Genomic DNA, 21,877 nt, shown 5'->3' on the forward strand with positions numbered 1-21,877 from the left:
AGAAGATTTGAACGAACCTGATTTCCGGCTATCCAGGGATGATCTTCCAGAATTGGATGAGGAAGATAAAGAAATTGAGGGCACAAATAATGAACAAGGAACCCCTTCGAATGATAAAGGAAAGAGTACTGAGAGTTTAGTTGATGATACTACAATCTCTTCTCATTCCAAGCAATTGGAGGATAAAGTTATAACTAATGAAGATATAACTTCAACTTCAAATCAACGAACTAAGTCCAAAGTTATAACTGATTCTGTTATAACCCCAGACTTGGACTCAGGGGGAACAAGGCTTGGACCCCAATCATTCGAAGAAGGCGAGACAAGTTCAGATGAAGATGTGCCTCATATTTCTAAGAAATGGAAATATAAGGATTCCTATCCAATGGAAACCATCCTAGGAAGTTTGAATGAAGGCGTTCGAACTCGGAGAAGACTTAACAATTTTTGCTCTTTCTACTCATTCTTATCAACCATTGAGCCAACAAATATTAAAGAAGCACTTGCCGAACCAGATTGGATCGTCGCAATGCAAGAAGAGCTTCAACAGTTCGAACGAAACAAAGTGTGGCATTTGGTTCCAAGACCTAAAGATCGAACGGTCATCGGTACGAGATGGGTATTTAGAAACAAACTGGACGATACAGGAGTGATTGTTCGAAACAAAGCTAGATTGGTTGTACAAGGGTATAATCAACAAGAAGGAATTGACTACGATGAGACCTTCGCTCCTGTAGCCAGACTTGAGGCTATTAGATTATTAATAGCATTTGCTGCTCATAAAGGAATAAAACTTTTTCAAATGGACGTTAAAACAACTTTTCTTAACGGTTATTTGAATGAGGAGGTTTTCGTTGAACAACCACCAGGATTTCTCGATAGCAAGTTTCAAAACCACGTTTTCAAATTGGATAAAGCTTTGTATGGTTTGAAACAAGCTCCGAGATCGTGGTACGACAGATTGTCAAAATATCTTCTAGAAAGTGGTTTTAAAAGAGGATCTGTCGACAAAACGCTATTCCTGAAGACTGAGGTTTCCGATTTATTAGTCGTTCAAATTTACGTTGATGATATTATTTTTGGTTCAACTAATAATCGTCTATGCAAGTATTTTTCAGATTTGATGACCTCAGAATTCGAGATGAGCATGATGGGAGAACTCAAGTTCTTCCTTGGACTCCAAATCCAACAAACTCCTGAAGGGATTATGATACACCAACAAAAATACATCAAGGAACTAACCAAGAAATTCGGTATGGAAAATTCTAATTCTAAGCCAACTCCTATGGGTACTGAGAAGAAGTTGACCTTAGATGAGAACGGTAAGTCTGTCGATGAAACGACTTATCGAGGTATGATCGGCTCACTTCTCTATTTAACTGCTAGTCGTCCGGATATAATGTTTAGTGTATGCGTTTGTGCTCGATTTCAATCGTGCCCTAAAGAATCGCACATGACGACAGTTAAGAGAATCTTGAAGTATTTGATCGGCACATCTAAATTATATCTGTGGTATCCTCTTGAGTGTAATTTCGATCTCATAGGGTATTCAGATGCAGATTATGCAGGATGTTCACTTGACAGAAAAAGTACTTCCGGCATAGCCACATTTGTTGGACCATGTATCATCACGTGGGGATCCAAGAAGCAAAATTCCGTTGCGTTATCTACTGCTGAAGCCGAATACATTGCTGCTGGACTGGTATGTTCTCAACTTTTATGGCTTAAGCAACAACTATGTGATTATGGTGTTAATGTTGGGTGTATACCTATTCTGTGTGACAACACAAGTGCTATAATTATCTCTAAAAACCCTGCACATCATTCACGTACTAAGCATATAGACATTAGACACCATTTTCTACGGGATCATGTAGATAAGGGCAACATAAGACTGGAATTTTGTAGTACAGAAAAACAATGGGCTGACATTTTTACCAAAGCATTGGCTAGAGAACGTTTTGAGATTTTACGGTTGGAAATTGGTTTAATTGGTGGCAACTAAACTTGTCACAAAAATTTTATTCTCTATATGACTGACTAGATTTGACGAGATTGTATGATTGTGTCCGTATTTTTCGTTGCACGTTTAATTATGTCAAATTTATATTATATTACGAGAATATTCCATTTTCGAGTCATATATATTTTAAGTTTATTATGAGCCAAAAGTCGTAACCAATTGCTCTTATATCCTGCCAAAACCGAAAATCCCATAAAATTATCTCTTACCATATCTTAACTTTATCCTAATATATCTTACCATATATTTTACCCTAACCACTTGTCTATCTTTTGGTAAATCCTTTATTAACAAAAAAAAAAGGAAATTTACCTAATTCATCTCCACACGCCACCTCCACTATCCTACTTCCCCTAAATCTCTATTACCATAATGAGATTCCAACTCCCATAAATACTCCCTCCTACCGTCACCATCACCATCACAAACACAAAACCCAAAGATCACTTTTTAGACTTTTCTACACTCTTAACCTCCAAAAATCCTTTCACCATCATGACTCCTCCCTCAACCCGTTTTCACTCGCCCTCAACTCGGTCCACAACTCGGACCGGGTCATCCAAACCTTCATGCACCAAAACCTATATCCCTATCAAAACTCCCTCACCTTCTTCAAACCAAAAACCAATTAACCCCGATCATAACCGGGTTGATCCTAACTTAGAAGGGAAGAGACGGAAGTTGAATAAAGGGAAAAAGAAGGCCGTGGGGTTCGAGGATACGGTGGAAGAGACTGAGGATGTAGCTACTCAAGAAGGTCCACAAAGGACAATGTTTCGGGAATATATGCCGAATGCAACATCAATGGGGCTTGATAAGCTTCGACTCACCGCGGATGAAAGAACCCGTGTCAACTATGTTATGAGGTACGGTATTCATGGTGGTCGTCTCTATTCCGAAAAGTGGTATGGAAAAATCGAAGCTTTGCAATTCTTTAAGGATTTCTTGAATTTTCAAGAATGGAAGAAAGTTTGTTCCTTTGTTGGTCCGGTTTATCCCATTGAGGTAATCCAATTTTATTCTTCCGTCTCTGTCAAAAATAATGTGTTGCATGCGGTGGTGAATGATACCGAAGTCAAAATCTCCCTTACCGATTTTTGTACTCTGTTTTCGGTCCCTGATGATGGGATCGAAATAAATCCGAGTGCGGAATGGGGAGATGTGACGGAGGAAGAGAAGCTTAAAATTAATAAGTCGTTTGATGTTGATGCTACGGGGTCAAGTAACATGCTTGCGGGGCCGTTTACCCCAAAATTGAAATTTTTTCTTAATTTCATTTGGAACACGGTTGTTCCGAGAAGGGGTGGTCGTGATAAGTTGTCTAGCTATGAGATGTTGTTGTTGTCTAAATGGCTCGAGGGAACCAAAGTTAGTCTTCCTCGTCTTGTGTTTCATAAAATCATTCAAACTAGTGTGTGTGTCACTGAGGAAAAATTTTATACAACTTTGGATTTGCCTTATGGCATGTGGGTCTCTCGACTTTTGGAAGAAAAAGGGGTGATTGGGATTTCCAGTTATGGTGTCAAGGTGAAAGATGAGATGTGTGACACTCATCTTAAATTGATGAAAGTTGGTGCTATTGGACCCGACTTGGTATTTTTGTCAAAAGGGAATGTGGTGGAGAAAACGTCGGATGTAGTCTCGGTTGTTGAACAAAAATTGGAAGTGTTCATGGCTAGTATTTGTGAGAAATTGGATGCACAAAATAAGATGGTTGTGGAATTGGTCTCGGGTTTGGGAAAGGACAGGAATGAGGCTTCGGGTTCGAAGGGTTCGGATCATGGTGAAGTCTTGTCTTATTTGCATGGGCTTGAAGCACGGGTGGATGCTATGGCTAAGGATGCAGCTAGGGCGGCAAAAGAGTGTGTTCGTCATTCTAGCTCGTTAGCTAATTTGGCTAGTCAAGGTGGAGCCTTGTGGAAGGAAGGGAAGGCTATGCATGAGGATATGCGGGTTGTGTACGAGGCTACTCAAGCCTTGTCAATGAAGGTGCTTAATTTTGAGCGGTGTCTCACGGCACAAGCTAACCATGTTCGTTCATGCTTTGACCGTCTCGACTCTCTTGAGTTTAGGACCCGTCCCGGTTATGTCAACCCCAATGTCGTGAAACGTGACATTCCTTGAACCCGTCCTCCTCTTTTCCTTGCCTTTTCTTTTGTTAGACTTTATATTTTGAATAATTGTCTAATTCGGCCCATTTTGGCTTTCTTCTCATTCGGCCCATTTGGCTTTAAACTCTTGTTCCTTTTCGGCCCAGTTGGCAATTAGACTACTTTGGTTTGTAGTATGCTTATCTTCTATTTTGGCATGTTAATGTTGATTACTTTCTCGTTTTCTAATATCTCTTTGCATGCTTACATTGTGTCTCGACTAATATTATTCTAGTTGTTTTATGTCTTTTCTCGTCTTTTCGATGATGTCAAAAGGGGGAAGAAATCTTCGTGACTTAAGTATTTGCCTAAGCTTGCTCCTTGTCGGAATCTTTAATCTCTTAAGGTCCTTAGAAGCTATACTTTGTATATAAGTGATTGTTCTTGCGTTCAACTGTCTATGACTTTTTATAGTATTATGTTGAGGGGGAACTTACACTTAGTCACAAATCTTAAGAGACTTGTCATCATCAAAAAGGGGGAATTTGTTGGACCATATAGATATATGATTAAGTTTTGATAATGACAAGTGTGCTTCGTTTTATATATACTCTTGCTTGTAATTGTTTGTTTAGTCTTTGTTAGATTAACTTAGGTTTACAAGTTTAGCAAGTAATGTTATAGCTCTCTTAGCTATAACATTGAAGATTTGTGAAGCGTCATTTAAGTCATGTTATAGCAGCTTGGGCTATAACATTAGAAGTTCTTAAAGCATCATAAGCAACTGTAACAAGTTTCGAGTATGATGATCATTTCAAGCAAAAGGCTAGATCAAGTCTTTAACAAAGCTCAAGATGAAGAGCTTTTGGTCAAGATAAAGAGAAGATCCTTTACTGAAGATCTCCAGGAAGATTAGTTAGTATAGGTCTTCATCTAATGACGGTATCTTAAGATAAGAATATTGGGGAGTAAAGTTATAGCTATTTCACCTATAACTTTACTAACCAAACTTAAAGTTATAGCTGTTTCTACTATAACTTTAGGTAGCATTTTAAAGGCACGATTTTAATAATTTTAAAATCATTTTTCAAAAGATAAAATTCTCTTAAAACATATTTCGAAATCTTTTGTATATAGTAGAGTTGAATTATGGGTTATTATAATTGGTGACTTGCATATTCCTATTGGTGAGTAAAACGACTTATGGGTCGTCATGCTACCTAGGGTTTGCTAGTCTATCTAATCTAACCCTAATTCAAGGAGATAGGTTTTATCCAAGATGGACACGGGCCTACGGTTTCAGCCGTGAGCTGCAAACCATTGGGACGTGTGAGGTTGTTGAGATTAAGTAAACTATCTAATCAAATCTAGCTTATATTTATATAAGATACTTTCCTATCTTTATAATATATGATTTGATTTGTTTATTTATCCTAACATTTTATAGATATAGTTTTACTTGTTAAATAAGATTTACTTTTATCTTATTTACATAAACTATAATATCTTGGATTAAATTAAGGAAAGAGATAAAGTTTTATCTCTTATTTCCTTAGCCGCCTATCTCACGGCATTCTAGGGTTTCGTGCAAACCCTAGTACCCACTTCTACTATAAATACAATTGATCATTCTTCATTTATCTAAGCTTTTCGAAATACAAGAACCTTTGCAAAACATATTTGAGTTTAATTCTTAATTGTCTTATTGTTTTGTTTTAGAAAATATTTACGAAAAGTCGTGCTCTTCGAATTGCTTATCTTTCCTTAAGATTACGTCATAAGATAATAGTACTTCATATTGTTTCTTACTCGTTCAATTGTGTGAACACTTAGAAGAACAATCAAGTGCTTTCTTAGTAACTTAAGATAGTCAAATCGAATATCTAGTGATATTCAAATCGAGTTATAGTTAGAGTTAACTATACGAGTTGGGTTGATAATTTTGTAATCCGGAGTAAGGTACTAAAATTATTAATCGAGAATAGTGGACGTAGGCTTCGACGTGTGAAGCTGAACCACTTCAAATATCGTGTGTCTTTGCATCTTTCGTTTCAGTCATTTCATTCGTTCATAATCATTTAGTTAATTAGTTAAAGTTTAATCAATAAACTTTAAGTAATTAATTACCTTGATATAAAATAAAAAGTAGGCATAATTTTTAAATACTCAATTCACCCCCCCCCCCCCCTCTCGAGTATTTCGGGTGTGATAGACTCTTCACATTTTTTATCATATAAATACTGGTAAAGGAAAATAGTAAGCCTTATCAAACTAATACATGTAAACAAGTGACTACGGCTTATTTACAATACAACAATTAATAGGTTAATTATTTTACTAAATGTTTATTAACATTCTTAAATTGTATATATTCGTAAATTTTGCATATGTTCGGGCCGGGTCGGGCCAAAATTCGGGCCGTAAAGGCGGCCCAAACCCGGCCCTATTATATTGAATCGGGCCATGGGCTTCGGGCCGTGGGCTTTTCGGGCCTAAAATCGAGGCCCAAGCCCGGGGAAAAATTGGGCTGGGCCGGGTCGGGCTAGCGGGCCTGGGCCATATGATCAGCTCTAGTCCAAACACATTTATTAATGTACGGTAATTATAAAAGTTACATAGTCTCCAAAATCCATTAATTCATATCAATATCTTATCATTCTTCTTATCATTTATCATCTCTCATCTTGCTTCACACTCACCCTTATCACCATCAAATCCACGCACTAACAGTTACTCTTCAATTAGTCGTATCTCCCTTTCGCATCTCTAGAAACCAAAATTCACTTCATACCGTTTGTCCAAAGAATTACACACTAGGCTCACCCCTTGATATTCCAACTTCCCAAACTTAGCCACTATCTACAAATCCACATCGCGACATAACTTCCGTTAAGTTCACTATATACCTCTCTTTCCTATCTTCTTACAACAACCTTCCATTACATATATCCTTAAGCAACTCTATCATAGCTGTCTTCCTCCATAAATCCTTACACATCCAAATATGCCACTATTCGTATCCCTTATCTCAATCTTTCATTCTCATGCTTCTTTACACTTACATCACCCTTGCCCATATACACTTACTTTTATACTACTCAACACAAGACTATATCACTCGTCATATCTCACAAAACATGCTCTTTACCTCGATTAGCTCATCATTCTTCCCTTTTCTTTTTCCACTATCCTTCACAACCACATTAACACATGTCTTCCTTACCCAACACATATCCCTCATAAGCCGTCATTCTCCATGTCATAACTTCCGGTAACTTACGTATCAAGACCGTCTCACATATAAAAGAATGCATTAAGACTCAAAACATACATGTGTATATACCCTACGACTCAAAACAATGTAAAAACATAGCCACCGGCTCAAAACAAAAGTAAGAACATAGCCACCGACTCAAAGTGGCCGCCCAATGAGGTACTCAGTCGAGTACATAACATACTAGGTCGAGTACAAGGTACTCGGTCGAGTAACTATATTACTCGGTCGAGTTTTCGACTCAGAAGCAAACTCAATTGTCGCAGAAGGATTACTCGGTCGAGTATTGGGAATACTCGGTCGAGTAGACCTTACTCGGTCGAGTATGAGACTACTCGGCCGAGTTCACGAATCCAGACGCTAAACAGTATTATCACAGAGATACTACTCGGCCGAATATGGAATACTCGGTCGAATATAAAAGATACTCGGCCGAGTAGGGACTACTCGGTCGAGTATCGGCGCAATTCTCAGCACCGTCCAGTTTTCGTAAAACAGTCATATCTCACTCGTTACTTGGTCATTCTGGGCGTGTGACCTATCGTTAGAATCGTAAGAGGACAAACTATCACCTCAACTTGGAATCACATCAATCTCATTTCTAGATCTCGACTTATGAAAGTTTTAAGACAACCCTTCCGTAATCGTTCTTTCTACAAATCAAGTTTCCTAAGCCAAAACAACTTGAACATACATAAGGCAACAATAACAATTCAAAACCTCTAAAAACCAGTACGTAGTTGAACTTTTATCATACTCACATTAAAATTAAACACGACATTCACATATATAGACGCATGACCTTAATCACATGCTTCTATCAACAATCAAGCATTGACACCATCATGTTCATATGCACATGTACCACTACCATATTCATGCTCAACATTGTATTAAACAGGTAACATGATCACATTCTTCAGGCTCAATATCAATCAAATACGAATTCACAATTCACCCTTCATATTTTACCATGCTCCAACACTTAACATGTCAACATATTCATGCTCAAAGTTTAACATCAACAATCCTCGATACATCTTTCAACTACTATCACATTCCACTTCTTTCATCATTTAATCCAACCATGCACAAGATTCAAACTATAGATATGAAACACACATAACTCAAACATACAACAGTTTCCCCCCATGTGACCGGCTTGAGATCGTAAGGGCCTTAGTGCGACTCCGGGACGTCTCCCAAGTCTTTGCGGTAGCTCCAAACAACTCTCCCCGGGTTCATTTTATTTAGACTCCCTAAGTTCATTGAGTTCATTAGTTTTAGGTGCCGGAATCGTCGGCTCTGATACCACTTTGTAACACCCCCTCATACCAAGGTACCTTACCAGGACTACCCCAGCATGAAAGGTTGTTACCATCTCGGTTGCCCGAGGTTAGTATATATCAAAAGCAACAGTCCAAACACATTTATTAATGTACGGTAATTATAAAAGTTACATAGTCTCCAAAATCCAATAAACAAATTATCCAAATGGCAACAACTACCAAAATAATAACTAAGGCTCGTGGTGGTGTGATCTAATCCAGCGCGGTGACTCTCCCATGACTGCCCCAAGCTCAATAAATGTATCACCTGACACAATCTGCTCACCATCCCCGAATGGATCACCGCAGTACTACTCAATCAATATAAGACAACAAACAATACAACCAGCTGATCATCGATCTCACACAGTAACCGACTACACACCGAGGTGTGTAGCCCTGCCAGATTACCCATCGCAACAGGTAATCCTCGCCGCCAGTGGGTGACCGCAGCCCATCCCCACCTAGTCCAGCTCATCAACGAGCGACTAACAATCCCTGTCCCTTAATGTGCACATTCCCTCCCGTGACGGGTTCCACGAAGGGCGAACTAGGGTGTGAAGCCACTCCCGCAAGTGACTCCACCACAATCATACACACACAGCATCACAGCTGTCACAACACCATAACCGTCACAACACAACCACACCAACACAGTCTCCACAACACCCATCCTCCGATGATCAGCAGATAACAACAATTATGAACATATGCAATCTCAATCAATTAATAGTACTGAGTAGGAGAAACCCTACCTTTTCGCAATCCGCTATCTTAATCAACCATACAAATGCATAACAAATATCACATCGTCACCTACAACAATAATCACATAATACAATTACACATTGCACAATCCCATTTTCCCCAATTCCATATATACAGTAACCCCAAAAGAATACAAATGACAAGAGAATGAAACTTGCCAACAGTAGAATAAGAGACTACACGCAAGGATCACGACGATTTGCACACACAACGAGATATGAGGATGATTAGGGAGTGATTAGGGAGAGATCGTAGAATGATTAGGGTTGGAAGTGATGTTTTAGAAACTGACGTCGAATATAAAATAACCCTAACATTCCCTAATCAAACCGATAAATAACATTCGCCAGACCGGATACTCGGTCGAGTAAAGCTATACTCGGCCGAGTATCATCTACTCGGTCGAGTATTCTCCATACTCAGCCGAGTATTACTCGGTAGAACCAAAACAGACTCCACAATTAACACTACTCGGCCGAGTAGGCTCTACTCGGTCGAGTATACAACTTAACAAAATCCGTAGTGTTACAGTAAGCTGAGGGAGGAGTTTGATGGGTTTAAGATGACATTTGATATGTCAGTTGCTGAGTACTACAAACAGTTTAATGAGAAGTCTAGGTATGCTTTGAGGATATGGGTTTGAGTGAGGAGAACTGGGCGAGATTTGAGAGGGGTTGACCCATAAGATTATGGATAAGTGATGAGTAGTAATTTAGTGCCGTCTTACCCATGCTTTCATCTTATATTTTACTCGATTTTGTGTGCTTTTATTGAATTAAAGCTCATATTACTAACTAATTAGGTATTATTAGTTTTATTATATTTATTACAAATATTATACAAATAATATCGCTTTTTGTTTGCTTAATGTTTGTAGGAATCGAATTACAAGAATAAGACGATGCTTAAGTGAATGAGTCGAGATTGAACCGGATCAAATGTGAACAATTGGACAAAATAAAGCAAAGTCAAGGTCACTTATTTGACCTCACCTCCACAGTCACCTCTTTCATCAAACACCATCACCAACATCAACACATTCATTATTCAATCACCATTTCCGCCATTTTCATTCACCAACACCTCCCCTGCATATCATCAACCTTCGACATCACCATCCTCCATCACCATTAACAACTTCAACACCACCATTATCACCTCCAATCCATTCATTAACCATGCCAACACCACCAGTTTCCACCACCGCATCACCATTCATCACCAATTTCGCCTTCTACAACCTCCATTAAACCCGACATCAATCAACCACCATTTTGGCATCAATTCGACCATCATGGTCCGCTACCTGCTCCCCTGCTCCGTTTCACGAACCCATATCCATCATCCCCTTCATTCTCTCGCATCACCACGAGAGAACTCGAAAACCCGAGAACCCGACATCGGAGCTACTCAATTCACCCACCAATTCTTCATCCTCCACCTTTCACAAACCACCAGCAGCAATCTCCTTCTACCACCGCTGCTTCTTGCTCATTGCGACCACCAAACGCGCATCATCAATTCTTCAGAATCGTTCTACGAGCCGCCCACCGGCTGCCGCCTCACCGCCCCCATTCCGCAACAAATCTCAAGATGGATCTCGGCCGGTCAACCGTCTGCGCACACCTCACCGGCTCTAAATCCTATCAATTTCACCTCAATTTTCCAGTGGGTTTTGTGCCGGTCACACACCCGGCGGCCGGTGAACCGGCTGTGCACCCCTTTTGCGCGTGTTTAGACCGTTGCTTTACCTTTCCTTCTTTTGTCTTCTTGTGTTGTATAGACATCCCCTTCCCCCTTTAGTTGAATGATAGTCGTGTATTGTTGGTGTTTTTGGGGGATAATAATATTATTATTATTATTATTATTATTATTATTATTATTATTATGAGTAGTATAAAAGACCAGAACCTGGAGAATTATTATTACACTAGAACTACCAATTAGATAGAAAATTAGATTAGTCCATCCTTCTCTCTCAATATTGTAACTCAAGAACCCTAATATTTCCTTTCTCATTTTTCATTCAATAAAATTTGCAATCTTTCTATAATTATTAGTTAAATTCTTCCTTTGTTTATGCAAGTTCTTCATCTCTCATTAGTATACAATTAGTTAATTGGGTTGTATTTGGGAGATTAGAAGAAATTCATTCTTCCATTATTGTCCAAGATTGTTACTTTCCTCTTTTGTTGGTACAATTCTCATCTTTTATTTACATTATTTTCATTTGTTTACATTTCTTATGTTGTTTAATTGTTATTCATTCAAAGTTCCCATCTTTATCATGCTTACAATGTTTACTTGTGTTTTGTTGCAATTTATTGTTGAATTCTCACCCATGAACATGTGTGAGTAGTCTAATCTAGGGTCTAGGGGGAATTTGGGTAATTAAGGGGATGAATTTGGGTTGTTAAACCTTTTGAATTGGGTGATTATGTGGTTTCTACTCTTAATGCATTTGAAGTGTTTGTGGAAATGCCTCAATGAAAATTGGACATTTCATTAACATGTTTGGCTTACCTTGGTGCATTGTGCTATTAGATAGTTTTAGAAGTGCTTATAGATGAGTTTTAATGAAAGTTAGAACATCTCTTTGATGCATTCGATCCGTCTTGGTGCTCATGCTATTGGGTAGTCTTTATGCTTTATTTGTAGCTAGTTCATCTCGATCAAGTGACAACTTATTGAGGAGCTTAAGGTGACTAAGAAATTAGTCTTAAACCCTTTACCACTATTATTACCCTTCTCTTGTTAGACCTTGTTTCTCCCCCTAATTGCCCTTTGTGAACCCAAAGACCTTAGCCTTCCATCAATTGAATACAATCTCATTTAGTTTAATTTAACTTGTTTGCATCTTAGTTTTAGATAAATCAACCTCTTATTTTGTTTGACTAAACTAAAGACTTAAACAAACCAAGTATCTAACCCCCGCCATCTTTGTGTTCGACACCCGAATAAATACTACTTTTATTTGGTTCTTTATAAATTGTTTTTGATTGGGAAGTGACGGCAAAACCCTATATCAAAATGGCGCCGTTGCCGGGGATGGCGTTAGGTTATGCTTAGTTAGTTAGAGTCTTAGGCTTAGTCTTTACTTGTTGTTTGCTTGTTTGTGTAGTTTGTGTGCTTCTTGTAGAGTGTGTGTGATTTTTGCCTTACCCTAGTGTGTAAAAGCACTAGGAGTCTTACGGTTTGACAAGTTGTATGCCTAGGAGGAACCACCAAGCTTTGCTCTTTGACTCCGATCCCGAAAGGCTTTTTAGAGCCTTAAGGAATAGGACCATTGCAAGGGTTATAACCTCTTCTCAAGCAACCATAAACCAAGCAAATCCACCCATCCAACCTCTCATTGAAAACACAACTCAACAACAACCAAACATTACAATTGAGCCTTCAATAGAAAATCCATTTCACAACTTCCAACTTCCAAATAACCCACCTCAAACACCACCTTCTCATATACCAAATCCACCACCACCACCAACGGCTTTACGTGACCATAACCGTCCTAACCACAATGATGCTTGTGACCCAATTAATTTTGGCACATTGGCTCCCAACAACTTTGAGATGCATCCCGCCCAAGTCGGGTTGATTGAGAAGGATTTGTTCGGGGGGCATATTGAAGAGGATGCCCATGCTCACCTCCGGAAGTTTAAGAGGAAGGTTTCAATGATGAAAAAGAATGGGGTGTCCGAGGACACCTTGAGAATGATGTTGTTTCCGTTTTCATTGACGGGCAAAGCGGACCGATGGTTGAACATTCACCCACCGGATACTTTCACCACTTGGGATGCCTTGGCTAAAGCATTCATGGCCAAATATTACCCTTCCTCAAAGACCGCGATGCTCCGTAATGAGATTCACACATTTCAACAAGAGGATGGGGAGTCTTTGGGTGAAGCTTGGGACCGTTATCAAGACTTGATAGCAAGTTGCCCCCACCATGGAATACCGGAATGGTACATCACTCAAACATTCTTCCAAACTTTGCTACCGAGGACTAAGGAGATGGTAAATGCCTCCGCGGGGGGGAGGATTTGATCACTTGAGTGATGAAGAGGGCACGGCATTGATCAAGAAAATGGTAGATTCGGAAGCAAACTATGGTTCTAGAGGAAACATGCTAAGAAGGAATGGGAAGTTTCCTAAGGAAAACTCCTCCAACTCCGAGACAAATGCCAAGCTCGACTTACTCACAAAACAATTTGAGAAGTTTCAAAGAAATCAAGTGCACCAAGCCGCAACCTCACATGGGGCACCCATGGAGAAAGTGGGCCAAGTCTCAAGTTGTGAACTTTGTGGAGGAAGTGGTCACACATATGACTTGTGTGCCAACAATTACAACAACTTTGATGGGAACAATGTGCAAGAGGTGAATGCTTTCCAAGCATTTAACAATTTTTCCAACCGTCCACCTAGACCCTCATTCAACAAAAACCAAGGATCCAACCAAAACTTTGCCAACCAATCTCAAGCATACCAAGATTATAGGGGTAACCAAGGGAACCAAGGTAATCAAAACTTTTACCAAGGAAACCAAGCTAACCAAGGGTTTGGCCAAGGATTCAATCAATGGAACAACAACAATGGGTTCAATCAAGGATACAACAATAATCAAAGGTATAACCAAGGGCAAAATCAAGGGTTCAATCAAGGGTACCAAGGGAACAACCAAAATTCCAACTTTAAAGATCAAGGATATGGCTTTTCTCTTCCAATTTCCAACCAACCTTTCAACCAAGAGCCACCACCCCAAGCAAGCAATACCATGGGAGATGATAAATATGACAACTTGGTGAAGTTGATAGGGGATTTGGCAAGCAATACCCAACAACAAATCAAGAGTCTTGAAGCTAAGGTGGCTTCCCAAGCTCTCATGAGTTCTCAAAAACCACCGGGTGTGTTTCTAAGACAAGGGCAAAATCCAAGGGACCCTATGAAGTCAAAGGAAGTTAATGCTATCATGGTTGGAGTTGAAGAAGAAAGAGAAGAGTCATTTGATTTGCCAAGTCAAGAGGAGTTATCTTACACTACTCCCTTTTCCATGGCTATGGAAACACTCCAAGAAGTTGACCGTGAGCCCGAAAAAGATAGCATAGAAGACTATGTGCTTGAGCAAATAATGACAATTCATGGTACAAGCTTGGATGTTGAAGTCAACCCGGATAAGGGAGAGATGGTTATGACTACACCAACCATTATGAGTGAAGAATTTGTGCTTGAGGAAATAGTGGAAGCACCAAATGTGAACCCGAAAAAAGAAGAGATGGTGATGGTAGAAGAACACTCTTTGGCCAAGCAAGAAGAAGTCATTTCTAGAAGAGTGGACATTAGTGCTTATGAGCTTGATTTCTCAAGTGAGAAGTGCAATATGGTCAAGTCTAAAGAAATCCCCATCAAACTTGATGACCCCGGGAGTTTCTCAATTCCTTGTACCGTTGGTGACCAAAAGGTGGATAGTGCTTTGTGTGACTTAGGGGCAAGTGTGAGTGTCATACCACTTGCCCTTGTGAAGAGGTTGAATATTTCAAGCCTAACCCACACTTCCATTATAATAAAACTTGCCGATGGAACAATCAAATCTCCAAATGGGATTCTCAAGGATATCATGGTTCAAGTTGGTAAGCTTTCAATTCCTACCGATTTTGTTGTATTGGACATCCCTATGGGAAGACGCTCTCGTGTCATTCTTGGTAGGCCATTCTTGGCCACGGGAGGAGTCGTAATAGATGTCAAAGAGGGATAATTGTCATTCAAAATTGGGAAGGAAAAAGTTAAATTCAAGCTACCACATGCTTCAAAGAAAACCGTGGTTCAAAACACGTTTGCCGTGGAAACATTAGAACTCCATGAGAATGAAGATGAGAACATGGAGCTCTTAATTTCTTGTGAGCCGAAAGTTGATGATGAACCACCGGATAAGTTCCTTGAAGAAGAAGTGAATGTTAAAGATAAGTGTGGGGAAATGGGCAAGACTCGGGAAACCGAGTTCAATTCTAGCACCAATGCCCCTCCAAAATCAAAACCGGGAATTGATAAGAAGAAGCCAAAGAGATGGAGGAAGAGATCGAAAGGAAAAAGGGTATGTGACCCTATTGTTGACAAAGAGACTAAGGAAAAGTTTGAAGAAGAAATGAACCGAAAATGGCAAGAGATTCAAGATGCCATGAGTAAGTTGCATGATTTGATGATGAAGACCAAGGGTTCGCGTGTTGTTGATTCTTGTGTTGAAGTTGGAAAGTTAGTGGGGTCTCGGGATATTGATCCCGGTTGAATGAAGTTTTTGAATGAAGAGGTTTGGTGGAGTTACTTAAGAACCACCGCAATGTACATATTCTCTTTCCCTTTAATTAAGTTTTTACCGCATTTTGCATTTAGTGACATGATCCGATTTGGAGCTAATCTAAATTAGCTCTCTTTGCATTCATATAGTATAGTTGCATCGTATTTCAATTTAGTATATAGATTAGATCATGCATTGCATATTTATTTGAAAATCACTAAAAATTTGAAAAATCAAAAATCAACAAAAACATGTATTTCATTTCCGAATTTCCTCCACACATTTATTTCCATTGGAAATATGTAAATAAATAAGTGTGGGGAGGAAATTCCATCATTTTAAAAATACAAAAACATGTTATTTACTTTCAAATATTAAAAAAAAAAAAAAAACCAAAAACATGCATTTTAATTTCCAAAAATCAAAAATACCAAAAATATGTTATTTTTATTTTCGAAAAATTCAAAAACCACCAAAAATATGTTGTTTATTTTTCCTATTCTCTCCCTATACTTTGTTCCATTGAGGACAATGTAAATTTCAAGTGTGGGGAGGGAAATATCCACTTTGTGAATATTGTCTATATTTGTTCATATCATTATATACTTGTAAATTTAAGAAAAAGCAAGAAAATGCCTAAAAATTGGAAAATTTCAAAAAATTACAAAAATATTGCATTGTATATATATGTTTGTCTAACAAGTGGCGCAGGCACATACGGGACATTTGAGGCATTAGGAGACTAGAAGACCGCTCGGTTTAATCTTTCCTATCCCTTTCTCCTTTACTATTCTTTTCCTTTATATTGTTGGATATATGGAGGAGGATGGGCTATGTTGATGAGGATGTTCCATTTTGGAACTTGGTGTGTGTTGCTTACGTGCTGCTAGGTTTAGATAATTGTTGCATGTTTATTTATGTTGCTAGTACTTAGAAATGCATTTCGTATCTTGTGAATATGTGTTTGTTGCTTTATTTACATTTTGCATCGAGTTTGTATATAAATTTTTGGAAAATGTGGTCTGGGGAGGGATTAGGATACCCCAATGATGATTTATGTCTTGACCGTGCCTTCCCCCTCCCCATGGCTCACAGCCGTGTCACATGGTTAGCATATGGAAAAAGGGCATGTCCACCAAGTTTTGGCCGCCTTGTGAGACCGAGAGGGCCGTAGGCTAGACCTAGACCTTGACTTAGCTACTCAAATGTGAGGATTAGAGCCTCCTAGGGTCGGTGCATTCATACCCGACCCCCGCTTAGGATTGTGAGTAGGTCTCCTCGAGAAATGTGTTATGTCTAGACGCATAAGTGTGTCATTCCGTCCTTAGGCCATGATTTGCATTTCATTTTTTGTGCACAAGTTATGAAATAAAATTTGTTTCCACATGCATATGAACCTCACATAGCCAAATTGCCTTGTTTTGTCCCTTCCATTATCTCCCTTTTTGATTCACCCCCTTTGAGCCTCAACCTATTCATTTGGCAAACTCACTAAAATAGCTACATCCCATAACCACCCTTCCTTGATCAAGAATTGGTCGGTTTTGTAGTAGTGTTGTAGGAGGTGATTCGGGTCATAGTGGTGGATAGTATACATATCCACTTGGGTCGGAACTTGGTATGCATTTGGCATTGTATATAATTAAGAGGTTTTGAAAAAGAAATGAAAAACAAAATAGAAAAGTGAAAAAGTTGTGAAAAATTCAAAAAAAAAAAAAAAAAGTTGGTTGTTTTGTATATATTTGTGTTAAAAGAAGAAAAAGACAAGCAACACCCCTCCTCATCATTAAACGGGGTAGAAAGAGCCGTTGCTAAATAAAGGGGCAAATTGATGTTTTTCCAAAATGAGTCGGGTTTACACAATTTTTGCATGACTTGGGAAACCGGTTTTTTGTTAGGGTGTAGACGTTACCATTTGTTGAAATAAGAGGAGTACTTTCAAATTTTTCCAATTTGAGTTGGGTTTATGCAATTTTTGCATAGTTTTGGTGATCCATTCTATGTTAGGGCATAGACGTGTCTCAAGTGTTGCAATAAGGAAAGTGATGTGATGTGTCGATAATTCTTGATTTGAACTCCACATATCCAAACGGTGCTTGCACCAATCCCGTTCCGTCCTACTCCTTAGCCCCATTACAACCCTTATTTCATGACTTGCGCATTGTTACATTTTGCATCTCATTTGGACATAGGACTGTTTTACACATTAGATTGCGGACACGTTCTCACGAGTCGTAGTAGGAGAGTGTTTGACTACTTTTTGTACAAAAACACCCGGTCTTTAAATGAGTGACGAGTGAAATCCGTGAGGTTGTCGATGGTCTAAGTCCCCTTAGCCATGGGTCTCTTTTGGTTGAATCTTGCGTGTGTCATGTCATTCTTGGAGGACTTGCCTTGCTTCCCCTTTTCCCCGCCTTAGAATGTGTTTCTTTGGCTTTTGTGAACATATTTGGGTTGTTTGTGCCACGTTTAGGGAGTTGGCACCTCGTTGAGGTTTTGAGACGGTTTCACCTAACCTAGACCTTTCAATCTTTCAAAACAAAACGGGCGCTTAGATGAGGAAAGTGGTTTGACTTTTGGTGATGCATCTTATATCTTGATTCGTGCTTAAATGTTGGATGTGTCAAAATTTTCCGCAAGCCCCCACTTGTCTTGCATCGGAATGCATACCTCATTGTGTTTCGGTGAGAGTTGAAGGGACGGAGGAGGCCCGTTAATTGCCTTTCATCGGATATTATTATTTTAGCTAGTCTTTTATATTACGGGTCTTAAGTTTATTAAATGAGCTTACTCGAGGACGAGTAAGGTTTAAGTGTGGGGAGGTTTGATGAGTAGTAATTTAGTGCCGTCTTTGAAGGAAATGTAGATTCATATACACTTTAACATACTCATATATGTCAAAAATAATTTGTCATAAAATTAAAACGGATTTTATGCATGCAAACAATAATATAAAAGAAGAGAAATAATGTCCTTACATTCAATATTTCGGCTATATTGGGCACAAGAGAGATCACCTTTCTCTTCTTGTTCTTGAGCTATTCCAATGGATGAACAAGATCTAAGAATAAGATCTCTCCCCAAGCTTTATACCCAAGACTTAACACTTAATCTAATTAATATTATGAATACTAGTATAATATTAATCTAGTAGAAAAATGACCCAAAATTATTATATACACTTAATAATTTCGGCTATATGGGAGAGAAGAAGAAGAGAGAGTTTTGTCTCTCTAGAAATCTTATATTTTGATGAGTAAAAGAATGAATAAGCATCCACTACCTCTTAGTGAATATTAGGCAAAATAAGAAAAACAAACTCAAGTGTTTTACTTCCCAAAACCGGTGGGAGTGGAGGAAGGAAAGAGCCAATGCATGAAATTGTTGCTCTTAACAATGTTCATAGGCTTGCATGGCTAGATTACTTTATAATCATTATGTTTTCTTATTTAAAATATAAACACAATATTAAGTCCATTCCCCTCTTATTTTCGGCACTTTACATAACATGGTGTCCATATTATTTTTGTCAATTGTCTATATGTTACATGTCACATGTCACATATATTTGTTATGTAATTTTTTTAACATATTAAAAATCAACGTATTATCAAAAATACGTCACATACAAAAATTGACTTAGTAATTTCACAATTACTCGTACCAAAATATTTTACCACTTTATAAATCACAACAGTTTGTATTTATAATAATTCATTCAATTCAATTGTTACATTAAACAATTATTTCATCCGAGTAATGATACAATTCAATTACTTGGACCGTATCTCATTTAATCACATTTCAATTTGATACGTAAATTTTACTTCCAAAATCGCCCGTCAATTTTCAAGTAATTTAATCAACTCGTAACGTTATACGATTAATTAAATAATCAATTAAGTGTATTGCCCTTTAGGTATGACCTAGGGGTCAACTGATCACCACCGTCACACGACAAGAATGTCAAACTCTAGTCACCAATCATTACCGATATATGTTGACCATTGACAAGAATAATATTACTTCCCAATTGTATTCTTAAAATGAGATTTAGTAATGATATTTAAATCATGTGATCGCACTATTGTTGAGGACACATTTCCCAACAATCTCCCACTTGTCCTCGACAAGTGTGCGTCACCAATTCTCTTGTCCTATTACTATCTCCCACTCAATGCAAGGTGTCTTTCAGGTCGTACTTGCAAGTGATCATATCGAGAGTGGTTTCCTCGATCCGGAGAATAACGATTGACCGGATTTATCCACTCGGATACCTTCCGAGCGTGGCCACGCATTTCGATTCATTACTCCTCGAGTGGCCCTGAGATATTGTTTTAACCCTGACAAGGGGATGGACAATTCCTATCGCACTCATTCCCTTCGACTAGCCACAGCCATCATAACCCAAAATATGCCCATTTGACCCCATTTACGAAGGTCGTAGTAACACAAATCAAAGTTAATCTGAAACTGAGCCATCTTAGGTGAATAGTCTTTAGTCAAAAGAATCGACTCATTAGAATACTATAGCAGCTCTCGCCACGACCAGGCTATATAAATTTGCCAGAACTCTATAAGCGGTCATTAGGCCCGACAAGGTGTTCCTAACATCTGCCTATGTGATCGACTAGTCATCTCACATGACTGTATGGCACTTGAACTTGCCATCAATCGCATCACACTCTAGTCACTTCGAGACGTCACCTCATACAAGTGACTATGGGCGAATACAATGTTAATCCGTGTTCACTTTAACGGGGTTCAATTGTCTCTACAACCCGTTTGGATGTAACAAAGTATAATAAAAGAGTTTTAAAGTAAAACTCGAACGACAAATGCGATTATCACATATGAATAGTCAATGCCTGATTACTATTTCATATTCTATAATCTAATTTGATCTTGTACGTAGTTGTCCATTTCAATTCAATTGAAATGACATGACTCATCATGTTTAGCCTTTGAGAAGGCTTTGGTTAGTAGGTTTTATCAACTTCTTGTACCTTACTCAACCTTACTACATACTCGTTTTCCTTTGTAATGTATACATTTGCATTACAATACTTTCTGAGTACGTGTCGAGATCCAATCAAGACATAGGCTTTCTAGCCTAAGAATAGCTCCCACTGTTTTCACAGTGTGTGGGACTCATCCTTCTTGCACATCTCATGATCACAAGTGTACTCAATTTCCGTTATAAATATCTCTCATTGTTCTTTATTGCCTAGAATGATTCTAGAAAATCTACTTCTTAATTATCATAGCCACAATGGTATCTTAACCATCCTAATGTGTTTTGATTATGGTTTTGTCGGAAACCATGCGCAATCTCAATTGTCAATTGTCACTTGTGTAACACCCTTACACAATATTGCATCATAAACACTTTGCTTTATAGCCTTAATGCTTCTGTAAGCACTAAGGGTAATCTTTATGGCTTACTTGGTAAAGATTACTTAAATTCGATTCTGAAAACAATTCATCATACTCAAAGCATATGAAGTGTTATACATCATTTCTTTTCAATTGATTTAGCAGCGGAAGCAAATGAAATCAATCAAATATGTTCAATTTAATTGAACTAGTCATGAATCTTATCAACACAAGACTTCTTACTGACGCTAATATCATGTGGATTTATCTTCATAAATCCGGATATTCAAGATGTATTATAATACTCCAAAGGTCTTAAATCATTCGCAATGATCAATATGTCATCCACATATCGGACTAATTAAAATTTCCGTAACTCCCACTAAACTCCATGTATAAACACAACTTCTCGACTTATCGAGAAATGTTTTATCACATGATCAAAATGTTGATTCCAACTCATTGATGTCCTACTTAAGACCCTCTCTTAAGTTTCACATTATCTTAGGATTGCAAGAATCTAATAAACTCATGACATGTATTGAATACATTCCTTCTATTGAAGAAGTGTGTTTTAGATTCACTCGCTATGTATTTCATAATAATGAAACACAATCCCTAAGAAGATCCAAATAGACTTAAGCATTTCAATTAGTGCAAAAACCCTTTGCAACCAATCTTGCTTTGAAATATCTCTTTATTAGTGCAAGACCCTTTGTCACTAATCAA

At 38.3% G+C, this 21,877-nt stretch overlaps 1 non-coding gene across 1 annotated transcript; it reads right to left on the reverse strand.

Moving 5' to 3' along the window:
- Nucleotides 1-13,332: 13,332 nt before the first annotated feature.
- LOC141619977 (small nucleolar RNA R71) lies at nt 13,333-13,439 on the reverse strand. Its single transcript, XR_012531853.1, has one exon. It is a non-coding gene; the product is annotated as a small nucleolar RNA R71 (small nucleolar RNA).
- Between the last annotated feature and the right edge of the window lie 8,438 nt (nt 13,440-21,877).

Source organism: Silene latifolia, chromosome 1 (genome assembly GCF_048544455.1).
Source record: "Silene latifolia isolate original U9 population chromosome 1, ASM4854445v1, whole genome shotgun sequence".
NCBI lineage: Eukaryota > Viridiplantae > Streptophyta > Magnoliopsida > Caryophyllales > Caryophyllaceae > Silene > Silene latifolia.